Source organism: Molossus molossus, unplaced genomic scaffold (assembly GCF_014108415.1).
Source record: "Molossus molossus isolate mMolMol1 unplaced genomic scaffold, mMolMol1.p scaffold_m16_p_1, whole genome shotgun sequence".
NCBI classification, from domain to species: domain Eukaryota; kingdom Metazoa; phylum Chordata; class Mammalia; order Chiroptera; family Molossidae; genus Molossus; species Molossus molossus.
The window spans coordinates 209,335,468-209,348,867 of NW_023425344.1; positions in this window are offsets into that span (position 1 = coordinate 209,335,468).

Genomic DNA, 13,400 nt, shown 5'->3' on the forward strand with positions numbered 1-13,400 from the left:
ATAAAACTGAAAGTTCTCCCCTTTTGTAACATCTCCCATATTCCCAGGAGGCGCTCACAGTTCACTGGGTCCTGTGTATACTTTGAACCCCTTCATGGCCCTACAAGTAACATTTACATGCATAGAAACTGAGTGAGTTTTCTTAATAAGCACCCGCCTGCTGTCAGGAGACAAACAAATAATGTTCTGGCTTAACATTAGTCCAAAAAATTTTTTAACTAATGTTTCTCAATCTTTTTGTTGTGACCCTCAGTAAAAAACACAACTTACCTCACAATGTATGTATGTATGAAAAAGGAAACACTGTATTTATGAAATGCAACATTTCCCCTTACTATGTTTAATTGGCTCAAATGCTTTCTGTTCTGCTCTATTTTATTCTATTATTTGAAATTAAAAAATAGTTTAGGGACAATTCCCTGAATTGACTTTATGACCAACCCATGGATTATGACCTACAATTTGAAAAACCGATTTAAACGGTCACTTGGAGCTTATTTCTTCTGATGATTCTTTAGTTTCCCATTTCTAAATACCCCTGCTTTTATCTGGATGATGTCTGAGTGCAAGGAGGTGGCTCCCAGGTCCCAAGTGCTGGAATGTGGGAGCCGCGTAGCTCCTTGCCGAACATTCTTGCACATACAATTTTGTGTTCTTGTGTATTTCTTTTAGTCCTCCCCTGAGGATATTTTTCTGTTTATCTTCAGCTAGAGCAGGAGTGAGAGAGAGAGGGATGATGCCTCCCGCATGACCTGACCAGGGCTGGGGACGAAACACAGCTGAGGTATGTGCTTCAGAACCAAAAAATATGTGCTTTAGAAACTCTGATGTGCATTGTCAGATTGCTTTTCTAGAAATCTTCTGTGCATGTTTTATAATACATGCATGTGGGGCCTGGGGATGACCAAGTAACAATAATGAGCATTAAGGCAATGCTCACTCTTGATGTCTAGCCAGTCCTCAGATATTCTATAAGTGTCTCTAATGTAGACATCAGTGGGAAGTAAATACTAAAGAAGATATAAAGAGGTAGTCATCTTGTCCTTTCATTTTAGTGTTACTGTTCTTGGGCAAGTCTCATGTTATGTGTGTTCCACTGATGTGTCCATTTTTAGAACAGAATTTTATGATCTCACATCTCTCAAAAAAACTTTTATGTGGTATTTAAGTAAGTACTCATTTTCTTTTTTAATGGTCGTATGAGGTAATATTTTTAAGGGATAAATCACAGCGTGGAAAAATGTTTACTTTTGTTGCATGTCACATGTTTAGTGGCTAATTCGTTTGTTTTGATCGTTGGTATAGAACTGACAACTCAGGCAGGAGCTCAGGACCCTGCGGCCACCACCAGGTGTACCTTTTGGTCCCACAGCTCCAGACTTGGAATTGTGCCTTGGGTTGTACATAGCAAAGTTCCCAGTCTACTTAGTAGGTATCCTTATGCTGCTTTCCAACTTCATAAATTTTTTTGAAAAGTCAGGAGATTACACACACTTACACCCCCACACACACACACTCTCACCCCCCCCCCGCCACCCACACACCCCTACCTAATTTTTCTTGAAAAATTTAAATACGCAGCAGCACTGTGTCACATTCTGTGTGATGATAATTGACCAAAGCTGAGTCACAGCCAGCCTCATTAGACAGAGCTTAAACTTTGTTCTGTTTGCCATAGTGAAGACTCCCTATTTATTTTATTTTATTTTATTTTTTTATTAAAAACATTTTTTCTTTTTACCCTCAGCCCTTCAGATTTGAATTTGAGATTCCTGGGGGTCACTGGAATTTATTGGCAAGCCTTAACCCTTTATAAACTGACTACGTCATAAATAGTGTGACAAAATGAATTAATGCTTTTATTGATGCTTTACTAGCCCTACGTCATCTGGACACACTCATTCATTATTCCACTGCCTGGTTTTCAATCCTGGATTCATGTTGGAATCACCTGGCAGCTTTTTAGGATACTGGGACCCAATATTAGAGATTCTGATGGAGTCCAGGCATACTTTTCTTTTTACTTTATTTTTTATTAATTATTTAGAGCGAGGAAGGAAGAGAGAGATAGAAACATCCATGTGAGAGAGAAACATTGATTGGCTGCCTCCTGCATGCCCCCTACTGGGGATCAAGCCCACAACCCAAGCATGTGCCCTGACTGGGAATCGAACCAGGACCTCTCAGTCCATGGGATGATGCTCAATCTACAGAGCCATATGGGCTGGGCCAGGCATAGGTTTTATAAAAATCTTCCCTGGTGTTTGGAATGTGCAAATTGGGTTGATTACTGCTTGTGTAGCTAGTGCTTTGTATAGATTTTATTTTACTGAGTAATTCGGTGAACAAAAACAATGGAAAATTCTAGTGTGTAAGCAGATGACACAAAAACGGTGTAATTATCACCAGAAATAGCTGCATCAAAGCAGGGGCTGGTGAGTAGATAGACTCTAAGAAATAAGCTGGAGCCCTACATCCCACTGTCCTGCAGCAGCCTTGAAATCTGCATCAGGGTTTCCCAGCTGTCCCAAGCCTTTGGCTTCGCGTTGCTTAGTCTTGGAATGAAGAGCCCCCGGTGGTGCTGAAGAAATGTAGTTGTCTTTCTCTGAGGATGAGCCTCTTTTCATGCAATGTACAGATGCATACCTTTCACACTTGGAAGAATTTTCACTATAGTTTTCCTGTAAATTGCCAGCTCCCCAAATATTTTAAGTTATATTTAGAATACAGATTTTGCTTATGAATTTTTGGCTCTTTACCACTGTCTATAGTAAAGATTCTGTGAAATTCTGTGCTTGTGACCAGATGTTAATTTTCATGGTTGATAGTTAGTATAGATATAAATCTAATTTCAAAACACAGTCGATCCTTGAGCAACATGGGTTTGCACTGCACATGTCTACTTATATGTTGACTTTTTTCAGTGAGTACTGTATATGACTTTTCTCTTTCTTACGATTTTCTTAATGACATTTTCTTTTCTCTTGCTTATCGTATGGTAAGAATACAGGATTAGTACATATAACATACAAAATATGTATTCATTGAGTTTTTGTTATTGGTAAGGCTTCTAATCAATAGTAGGCTAAGTAGTTAAGCTTTTGCGAGTCAAAGTTATATACAGTTTTTTGACAGCACAGGGAGCAGTAATGGGGGTGGATAGGAGGAGAAGGGGACATCGGCAACCCTAACCCTTGTGTTGTTCTGGTTATTATAAGAAGCTATGTTCGGTCCGTATATGCTAATACATAGCTTATCATTAAATCCTAATTCTTGAAATTAAATAAGTTTTACGTTTTAATTCTAGTCTCTAGAAAATATAATTGACCCATTAAAATATGCAATAAACTTCTATTAATTAAAAACTATAATTCATTTTAATGTCAGTAATATTCCCATCACAAAATATGATTTTATTAAATAAAGCACTCAAAAGTAATTTCAACCCAAACTTTCTATTTTTTATCAGTGTAAATGGCTGAGCAAACCCAATTTCTACATTAATTATTTTTTATGTTAAAGAAATTTTATGCCTATTATACATTATGATGCAGTTCTATCATAATTTTTACTTTTCCTATAAACGATACAGTTATATTTTAGCTTTGCCTTAGACAGTAATATATATTGAAGAGTATTTGAAATTCACACAATTTTAAGAATCGTATAATACATATTTTTCACTGAGGCCAGTCTGCCACAATTATTCCAGTTTGCTGAGCTTTCATTACTTTTTATTGATCAATCAATAAATCAGCATTTGAAAAGAACTTTATGCAGATACAAATAACATAAACCTGCTTTCAAAGAGGATAAAGCCAAAAAACTGTAGGAAAAAATATATTATAATGGCATGGTAAGCAGTGAATTAATAAAAACAGAATGTTATTTTTCCGGATTTTGTGATGCTTGTGGCAGATCAGCATTTTAAAATTTGTCACTTTTTATGATTTCTTTTTCATTCTAAATATTTATACTCAATTTTGTGTCTGTAATTTCGTATTTGTTTTCTAATGTGATCTCTGCTTCTCCCTTCCTCCTCCTCACCCCCCTCCCCAAGTTGTGTAAGCTTCAGGCCCCACATAACCTAAATCCACTCATATTCGTGGCCAGATATTTCATTCACTCCATGTTACTGAAGAGCCTGAGGAATACTCTCCTGGAGATCCTCACCAGGGTGACACCAGGTTGAGTTGCTCAACCAGCTAAAAAATAACCACACAACACTATCTCACACCTACCACATTACCCATGGGCGTCATTTCACCCATGTGTACGTTATGGGTGGTTTGGTCAAATTTAATATCATTTGCTAATATCCTGATACTTTTTATAGTTATCTTTATGCATAAAACTGGTACTACTAAGGAAACTAAAAATGACATTATTGTAGAATGACTTGTAGTAGTTATTCCATTCTTGTTAAGCTGTTAGCAAATCACGTCACAGAATTTAGCTAAGGCTTGATATCTGAAGTGTTTATCAGCATTTAGGACTTATAATCTATTGATTTAGAAAAGGAAAAAGTACACCAGATGGCAAATCTGAAAAGCTAAAAACACTACAGTACGTAGGACGACACATAGCAATTTTATATGTAACTTTTGGATAGTACGCTTTCCCTTCCATTCTTTGGCTGCTTACTCTTTGTCCCTTCACATGGGAATAGTTGTATAATGTTTTTCTAGAAAGAGAATGTGAGGATAATTGTCTTGTCTCTAGCATGGCTAATGGAAATTTATTTTGGTAATGCTATGTACATTTTTTAGAATTGTCAAATTTGGAAAAACTTGAAGTTTCTTTCATAATGAGCTGTGAGATTTGGGGGAATTTTCCACGGATTGACTCTTGGCTCTATGTCACATCTTATTTTCCCGCCATTCCCACATGCTTCTGTGTGAGCGCCGTGGGGCACCTGTGACAGTGGGAACACGGAGCGGAAAGATCAAGAACTGACTCCAGTTAAAATGTCTTACTCACGCTAATTCGACAAAAAACGTATGACCACAGGGACGCATTACTAGGGCCTCTCCCAGGGTCTTGGAAGGTGTCTGGGCAAGTGAGAGGCCCTGGATGCTTAAGTTTACAGCCTTTATTAAAAATTTCCCATCTAACAACAGAATTAAAATGATCAAACAATCTCAAAATTCTAGACCAAAACAGATGAAATTTAATTTATTATAAGTGAAAGCAAGTAGTTAGGGTCAAAGTATGAATTTCCCAAGTGTGAGTTAGAAGGCATTCAGTGATGGACCAGGACTAGTAGTCGACCTCCATGTTATTATGAACCAATCGTCTGATACAAGCATAGAGGTGGCTAGCAGAACAGGCCACATTGGGAGAAGTGGTTTCCAGATCATGAGATCTAATAATCCCTTCAATTCTGATGCCATAATTTAGGAGGCATAGTGACTGATGAGATTGTATCCAGAATAGGCCCTTCAAACTGGTAAAGACAGTTTCAGTTCATGGCGCCAAATGAGTGGTTAACGAACCTGAGGATGTCAGGTGAGAGTACTTAAGGGAAGAAGGTATTACCTTCAAACATCTGAGCTGTTGTCTTATAGAAGAGAATTTTATACAAAAGTTGTCTTGAATTATCAAAGTGGGCCAGGGCGAATACTAATTTGTATTTTATCTTAATGTAAGAAATAGTTTTCTGATATTACAGTTGCTTGCATCGGACTTGGCCATCCCTTCTATATCTGAAGGAGTTGAAGTATAAAAAAATGTGACCGGTTACCTGTGTCAAAGAAGAGATGTGTGTAACGACAACACTTACATGGCACTCACACCCTGCCCTGTACTGTTCTAAACACTTGCAAAGGGTAAAGGGTGGGAATAGACGGTCCTTGGTTTCTCTCTCTCATATTTGAAGGGTCTGAGGAAGTGATTTTAAAAAACATTTGCTTTGGCTGACACCCTAAGACATTGCTATTTTCCCCCTTAGAAATTCCATTTTCATGCCTGTAAGAGAGCATTTTTGATTGAAATGATCCATCTTAGTGCTTTAAAGATGTTATACATTCAAGGTCTATTTTTAGGGAGAGGAGGACAGAGTTCCTGTAACTTTTTACATCATCAGTCTTAGTTTAATATTTTCATATAATGTGTAAGAGTGTGTAGACTCTGAAATGAGATTCCCTGCTTCTTAACTCCACCACTTAAGCTATAAGTCTTCTGTGCCCCAGTTTCCTCGACTATAAAATGGGGATAATAATAGGACCACTTCAAATAGACTGAGGGTTGCCAGAGGGGAGGGGAGACTGGGTGAAAAAGATGAAGGAACTGAAAGGTACAGATAGGTAGTTATGATATAGTCATGGGGATGTAAAGTTCAGGGTAGGAGATATAGTCAGTAATACTGGAATAACTATGCATGGTGCCAGGTGGGTACTGGAAATACCAGGGGGAACACTTCATAAAGTATATGGTTATCTAACCACTATACTGTACACCTGAAACACAAAATAATACTGAATGTAGATTGTAACTGAAAAAATTTAAAAGGTTAAAAAAATAATAGGACCTCTTCATAGGACTCTTTGGAGATGAAATAACGTATTCCATGTAAACCCCTTAGGATGGTGTTGGGCACATAGTAAGCATTTCATAATTTGCTTTAAGTTCATAAATTCTACTTGCTTCCAGTAATGTTACCTGTTTTTATTTTTCCACTCATTCATTCATTCCACACCTATTTGTATGGCGTGCCTAATGTGGATCGGCACTGCGGTAGGTAGGAGCTGAGGATCTACGAAGATTGTGTGTGTGTTTTGTTTCTTTAAGAAAGTTTTCAGAGATGAGGCTGATGAAAAGACAGCAGAAATCGAGCATGACTACCCAATCTCTCTGTGACTATCCAATATCTCTGGTTATTGTTGTTATTTTACTGGTAGATGAAAATGGGCTGGGAACATGTGAATTGGGAAGACTGAGTTCTGGAGCTTTCTCTGTATTGGTGAACTTCTACCAGAGAATATTGATAATTACAAACAATCAAGTGAAGCACTGTGATCTATCAACAGCGAGAGAGATGCGAGTAATAATGAGAACATTGGGGTTTACAGCTGCTTGGTTAACCGAAGTCTTTCGCAAGCTCTCCAAGGGCAATCTCCTTTTGGGTAGAGACTGAATCTTTCCCCAGACTTTAAAACACGATGGAGTCTTTAAACTATTATTGGCAAGTTAAGGGATTTTGAGGTCTTCTAAAAAAATTAAAAAAAAAGGTTACATGCTGTTAATTGAACTGTCCTCTGTTAACACTTTAAGTAGAAGAAATAGATTTATGTTCCTGGGGCTTGAGCTTGGAATTTCTTGGACTTGTGTAAATGTTAAAACAACTACTCAGATCTTAGAGCCATTTCTTTTGTATTCCCAGTTCCAATTGGAAGCTCAGCTTCTAACATGCCTTGGCAAGTCTCTCTTCTCTGCAATTAACACATTCCGTTTAACACCAGTTAATCAAATGTCATATTACTTTTTATGCTATTAATTTTGTTTTGCTACATACCATGAACATGTGTGCTTACCATTAAATATGAATTAAAGTGTTGTTTCTGAGTTTTTTCCTGTTCTTTCCCCATTTCTTGAGCAAAACCATGATTTTGTGGCAAAACTACTATGACAAACCAGTGATTTTCATTAAAAATTTTAGTGACAAACATTCTTTCTTAATTTTAAGTATAGAGTGAGTGGGTCCAAGAACTTGTGTACCCATTTCAAAATGTCAGCTACACCCTTGTTTTTATCTGTTTGCTCAAGCCAGTTGGATTCTTTAAGGTCTTGAAAGAAACACATTTTCTTTTGATTAGTAACAGTGCATCAGACTTAAGTGCAGTCAATCAATCAAGCACATCCAATCCAGACCCCAACTCCAGAGCACTAATGTACATATAAAGGGTTTTTTAATTTAAAAAAATTATTGTGGTAAAGTATACATAACATAAAATTGACCATTTTAACCCTTTTTAAGTATGCAGTTTAGTGACATTAAGTACATTCACATTATTGGGCAACCATCACCACCATCTGTCTTCAGAACTTTTTCAGCTTCTCAAGCTGCAAGTCTGTGTACATTAAACAGTAACTCCCCACCTCCCCTCCCCCACCCCCTGGCCACCACCATTCAATCCACTTTCTGTCTCTGAATTTGTACGTAGAATAACATCAGATTTGCCTTTTGTGTCTGGCTTATTTCACTTAGAATGTCTTCTGGGTTCATCCATGTTGTAGCATTTGTCAGAATTTCCTTCCTTTTTAAGGCTGAGGAATAATCCATTGTAAATATTTGTTGACGGACATATGGGTTGCTTCAGTTTTTGGTCATTGCTAATAGTGCTGTTCTGAACATTGGTGTATAAATATCTTCTTGGATCCCTGCTTTTGATTCTTTTGGGTATATACCCAGAAGTGAAATTGTTGATCATATGATACTCCTATTTTTAATTTTTTGAGGAACCATTATACTGTTTTCCATATCGGTTGTAACATTTTTTTACATTCTCACCAAAAGTGCTCAAGAGTTCCAGTTTCTCCTTATCTTCTCCAACACTTACATATTTTTTATTAATAGACATTTTAATGGGTATATATGAAGGCTTAAAAAATATCGGTATGCTATTTATAGCTTTTTATATGGAGACAAAAGGTATAAAATAAAATATTTTACTGAATAGACTCAATAACATAAACTTTTCAATCTTCGTGTTCCTGTTTTAAAGTTAACTTCAAATATAGTATTTTAATAAGTAACACATCTTAAATAGGATAATAGACACCTTGAATAAAAATGTCTAACAAGTGGTGGAAAGAAAAAGTAAAGACGGACAGTGGTACTTCAAATGTATCAGTTCATGGTTGAGGTGTTTGGGTGCTTTTCAGAACACAAAATATGTTATGACGATGAAACTTTATAACTTATATTTTTTAAAAAGGGAAAATGCTTAATAACACACTTTTTTGAACTCAGAATATATACAGCAATGTGTGTGTGTGTGTGTGTGTGTGTGTGTGTGTGTGTTTTATAAGCTATAGTTAAAACTCCATAGCTTTGGTTTTACAAATACACTCAGTATATGACAACACATTCCTATGTTTATACTCTTTTTTTCCCTCAGGCTTTTCATCGTGTTCAAGGTTCCTTACCCTGACCCCAACTCCCCGTTTTGCCCTGGTAGAAAGTGGATTACTTCATTAGCAATCCAGAGTGCCAGGTGAAAATCTATCTAACATTTACCTCTCTGGAACAAATATGCCCAGGTTACTGGTAATATACACATGTGGTATCGTTTTTCCATTATTTGGAACATACAGAACTAAATTAATAACAGTTCTTACAAGACCCTGGGGGTTTGTGTAAAAGAATTTTGATCTCCTTAGGAAGGGCTCGCCAGTACTCTCAGGAGAGATGCACTTGACTTTTGACCTCTTTTCAAAGGCACCTGTGTGAGCTTTTAAAATCCACTACCACCAATTATCCACTTTCAACCTGAAGTGTTTAAACCTAGGGCCACATTAACTGAGCTTAGCACATAGCCATGTCATTGTAGACTTCCTGATGTGAGGCGATGTCTTGACATAGTTAAAAGGGAGTTTAGGGATGGGGCATGAGATTAATCAGGTCCTCCTACTGACAGCTTCAAACAAAGAAGCCTTTTAGCCACCTGGTTTGTGTCTCTCACACCTGCATTCAGATTGCTGGGACAAAGCTCTGTACCATTGCCTTGATCCCATTCTTTCCAGGTACTTGTTTGTAGCTGCTTCTTCGCTTAATGGCTCTTGGGAAGAGACAGCACCGAAGATGCAAATAAACAGCTTCCTCTTTCAGGAAAAGCTGTGCTGGTGGAACCGTAGCCATTTAGAAAATCAGTTCATAATGGGTTTATGAAATCCCCGTGTGTACTTCTTGAAGACTTTTGAAAAGGAGTCCACAGCTCACGGAATATTGGGGTTGTGTACGTAATTCTTTCTTTTGCTATCATTTTCATGGAAATGTAAACCAGGGTGAATGTAGTGTTCTCTCTCCCTGCTTCGCATCATTGTTAGTTGGCTTCTTTGGCAGTAAATGTGGCTTTGATTTTCATTTCTGAACTTATTAAATTTAATATTTTTATTTTTTACTTATGGTGCAGAAGACTTGAGCATTGGAGGACTCCGTTATCCCAGCAGGCCAGGAGAGCCTCTCTGTGAAAGTGAGACCCCAGTGGTCCTGCACAGCCCTTTGGCCTCCGCATGCTGCAGAGTTTCAACAACAGCCAGTGACTGCATTGTTCGCTGTAACCAAGTAATGCAGAAATATTAGAAGCCTAGTTGAGTTCATATTCTATGCCTGGTTTAAATCACTGATGTTGTAAGATCTGGCCATGGACTAAAAAAAATTCCAAATGTTTTCTGGTTCTAGTTTTTGATAGTTTTTTTTTTTTTTTTTTCGTATGAAAAGTAAAACCATACAGAATCTCTTGATTGCACAATGAAGCACAGTTCCCGGGCCATGCTAATAATTTATCCCAGTTTAGCCTAACAGAGTTATGCAATGGCTATTTCAAGTACACTCATCCAACCCATTTGATCTTAAGGTTCAAGAGTCATTTTGCTGAATAAAGACTGGAGTCTACTCTCCGGTATGTGTTTGGCAGGTGAGGCAACCTGTTACTCTCCTACAGAGAACTGGATTTCTTTAAATAATCTGCTTTCGATTGTTTTAACTGCTTATATTTCCTAATAGTTATCTGGTGCTCTCTCTATCACTGGTGCCTTTGGTATCAATCATAACAAGAACAATAGCAACAGAAACAACGAACAAGAATAAGAATATGTGTCAGTGTGTGCTCTGTGCCAGGTACTATACTAAGAATATTATGTATTTTAGCTCACGTACTTCTCTAAGTAACCCTTCTATGAGAGAGACACAGACCCAGTTCAAGGATGAGGAAACAGAGGCTCAGAGAAGAAAGTAACCTGCCCAAAGTCATACACCTCTTAAGTGAGACAGCCAGAATTTGAACCCTGGCACTTTAATTCTGGAATTGTGCTCTTAATTAGAGTCCTGTCAGGAAAAAAAAAAAAAAGTCCCACAGCAGTGTTAATTTTTGAAAATGAGAACTAGCTTATTTATATTTCACATTTGAGAAATTAGCAGAATCAGAAGAAACTGCTGGAAATGTGTATGTGCAAGAGTTTGAAGTGTCATTGCTTTCAGTTTTTGATTTTTTTATTAGTAAGATTAGAGTGAGGAAAAAGGGATGTGATGTTCCCTCCCACCCCACATACACCCTTGATGGTAATGGCAAGCTCCTTTCTAATTCAGTGTACTTGAATTAATAGAAGTTAAATGTTCATTTCCTTTCCACTAATTGTGGAAACACATTGCTTTTTGTAGCCTTTCATTGGAGCATAGGTGGTGTTATTTAAAAGGTTACACAAGTGATGTTTGCATATGGGTGACAACTATAACATACTTTTAAGTTGGTGATCTATCTGTTCTTGTAGATAATGTCTCCCCTAGCAGTATTTGTGACGAGTCTCTGCACTGTGTGTTGGAAGGCTGTTGAGAAATAAGTTTGGTGCATGTGTGTGAACATCAATCTGTTTTCAATCTTCAGGCCTGGGCTTGGCTCTTTCTACTTCTGTTTCACAAAGAAACTGTGGTGGGAAAGGAACACTTAGTAACAAACAGGTGCACCGGCTCTGTGGCCTCACAGTCCTCTGAGTCATTGAGCACATTTGCCTTGTGATACTCTTGCTGGTGGAGATTTTGTGCAGACACACATGAGTATAAGACGGACACGCCAGAAATTCCAAGAGGGAACACAGAGCAGTGTCACCATAATGATGCTTCAGGAAGCCGAAGGGGAGACCATAGCCATTTCAGCATCGCCACAGATCAAAATAGCCATCCAATTTGTTCCCCCAACTCCTCCTTTGCCTGCCACGCCCACCTCCATCAGCAAATTACTGCAGGACCAAGAAAGGATTTTAGAAATCAGAGCTAGAAAGACCTCTGGGTCAAGTCCTCCATTCCTTTGTCAATCCTGGGTCTGCCTCACCCCCTGAGCCCTGTCTAGTTTTTCCTCAACTTGAAATGTCTCAAGCCTAAATTTTCCTTTCTTCCCATTCATTATCCCATTACTTCTAGTTACATCCTCTTTTGTCATGCCAACTAATTCCCCTCTGTCCTTTGCAGGCAATTATATCATCTTTAGTCCTTCCTTAGATTTCATTCTTTTATTTCCCCACTCAAAAGTCAACCCCTCTGGCCATTCAGTAATTCTTTGTGACTTGCTCTGAACTCCACATACTGTGCATCTTTCTCACTGGGAGGTCCCCAAAGCTTGAATGTGATCTCACCTGAACTAGATAATATGGGCTACTTTTGGCTGAGCCTTCAAAAAGTGCTATGTGAATTTCCTTGGTCTATGAAGTTGCCTTTATAGAGAGAATTCTTATTTAATTATTTGTAAATTTTCATCTGTGCTTGGGAGCATATTACTCTAAATTAGACTGTCCAGTAGAAATAAAATATGAGTCACACACATACTTCTAAATTTTCTTTTAGTCACATTTAAAAGAGAAAAAAGATCATGTGAAATTAATTTAATTTAATATATCAAAATTATCTTTTTAGTATATAATCAATATTAAAAATTATTAATGAGAGATTTGAATTCTTTTTTTTTTCCCTGCAGCATTTTGGAAATCCTGTGTGTGTTTAACAGTACATCTCAATTCACATGCTACCTATTCGTCAGAAATTCAGTTCCGGATCTGCACATACATTCCATAAGATTTACTGTTGAAGAAATAGATTTATATACCAACTTGTGAACATACTTAAAAGTTTCCAGTGACTAAATTCTCAGTTTTTAAAATTAAGTTTTAACTAATAAAAATGAAATCAAGTTAAAATTCAGTCCCTCAGTGGTACTAGCACATTTCAGGTGCTCCATCCAGTGTGGCTACTGGCTTCGACTTGGGCAGCGCAGCTGTGAATCTGCAATGATTCTAATGTTTCCACCTCACGTGTAGTTCAGCTTCTACTTCCCCGAGCTGGATTTTGCCTTTTGTGTCCTGGATCACATGGGCTTTTGAAGGGGAAGGGGCAGTATTTTTATTTCTCCATTTGAATTTTGATGAGGCATCCACTTTGTTAACGATTTTTATAAATTCTTACCTGTTAGGACTTAGTGGTATGATTTTTATATGCCTTTACATTATGTATTTCAAAATTAATGCATCATCATGAAAAGATTTCAGAAATCAGAAATGAAAAGCCCTATAAGACATGTGGACTTAAAGATCATTGCTAGGTCATGGCTTTAAACTGAAGTACAAATATGTTTTCTTTACTTTGCCATAGAAATGCTGATGAAGCTTATAGAACAAATTAGGTTCCCTCACAG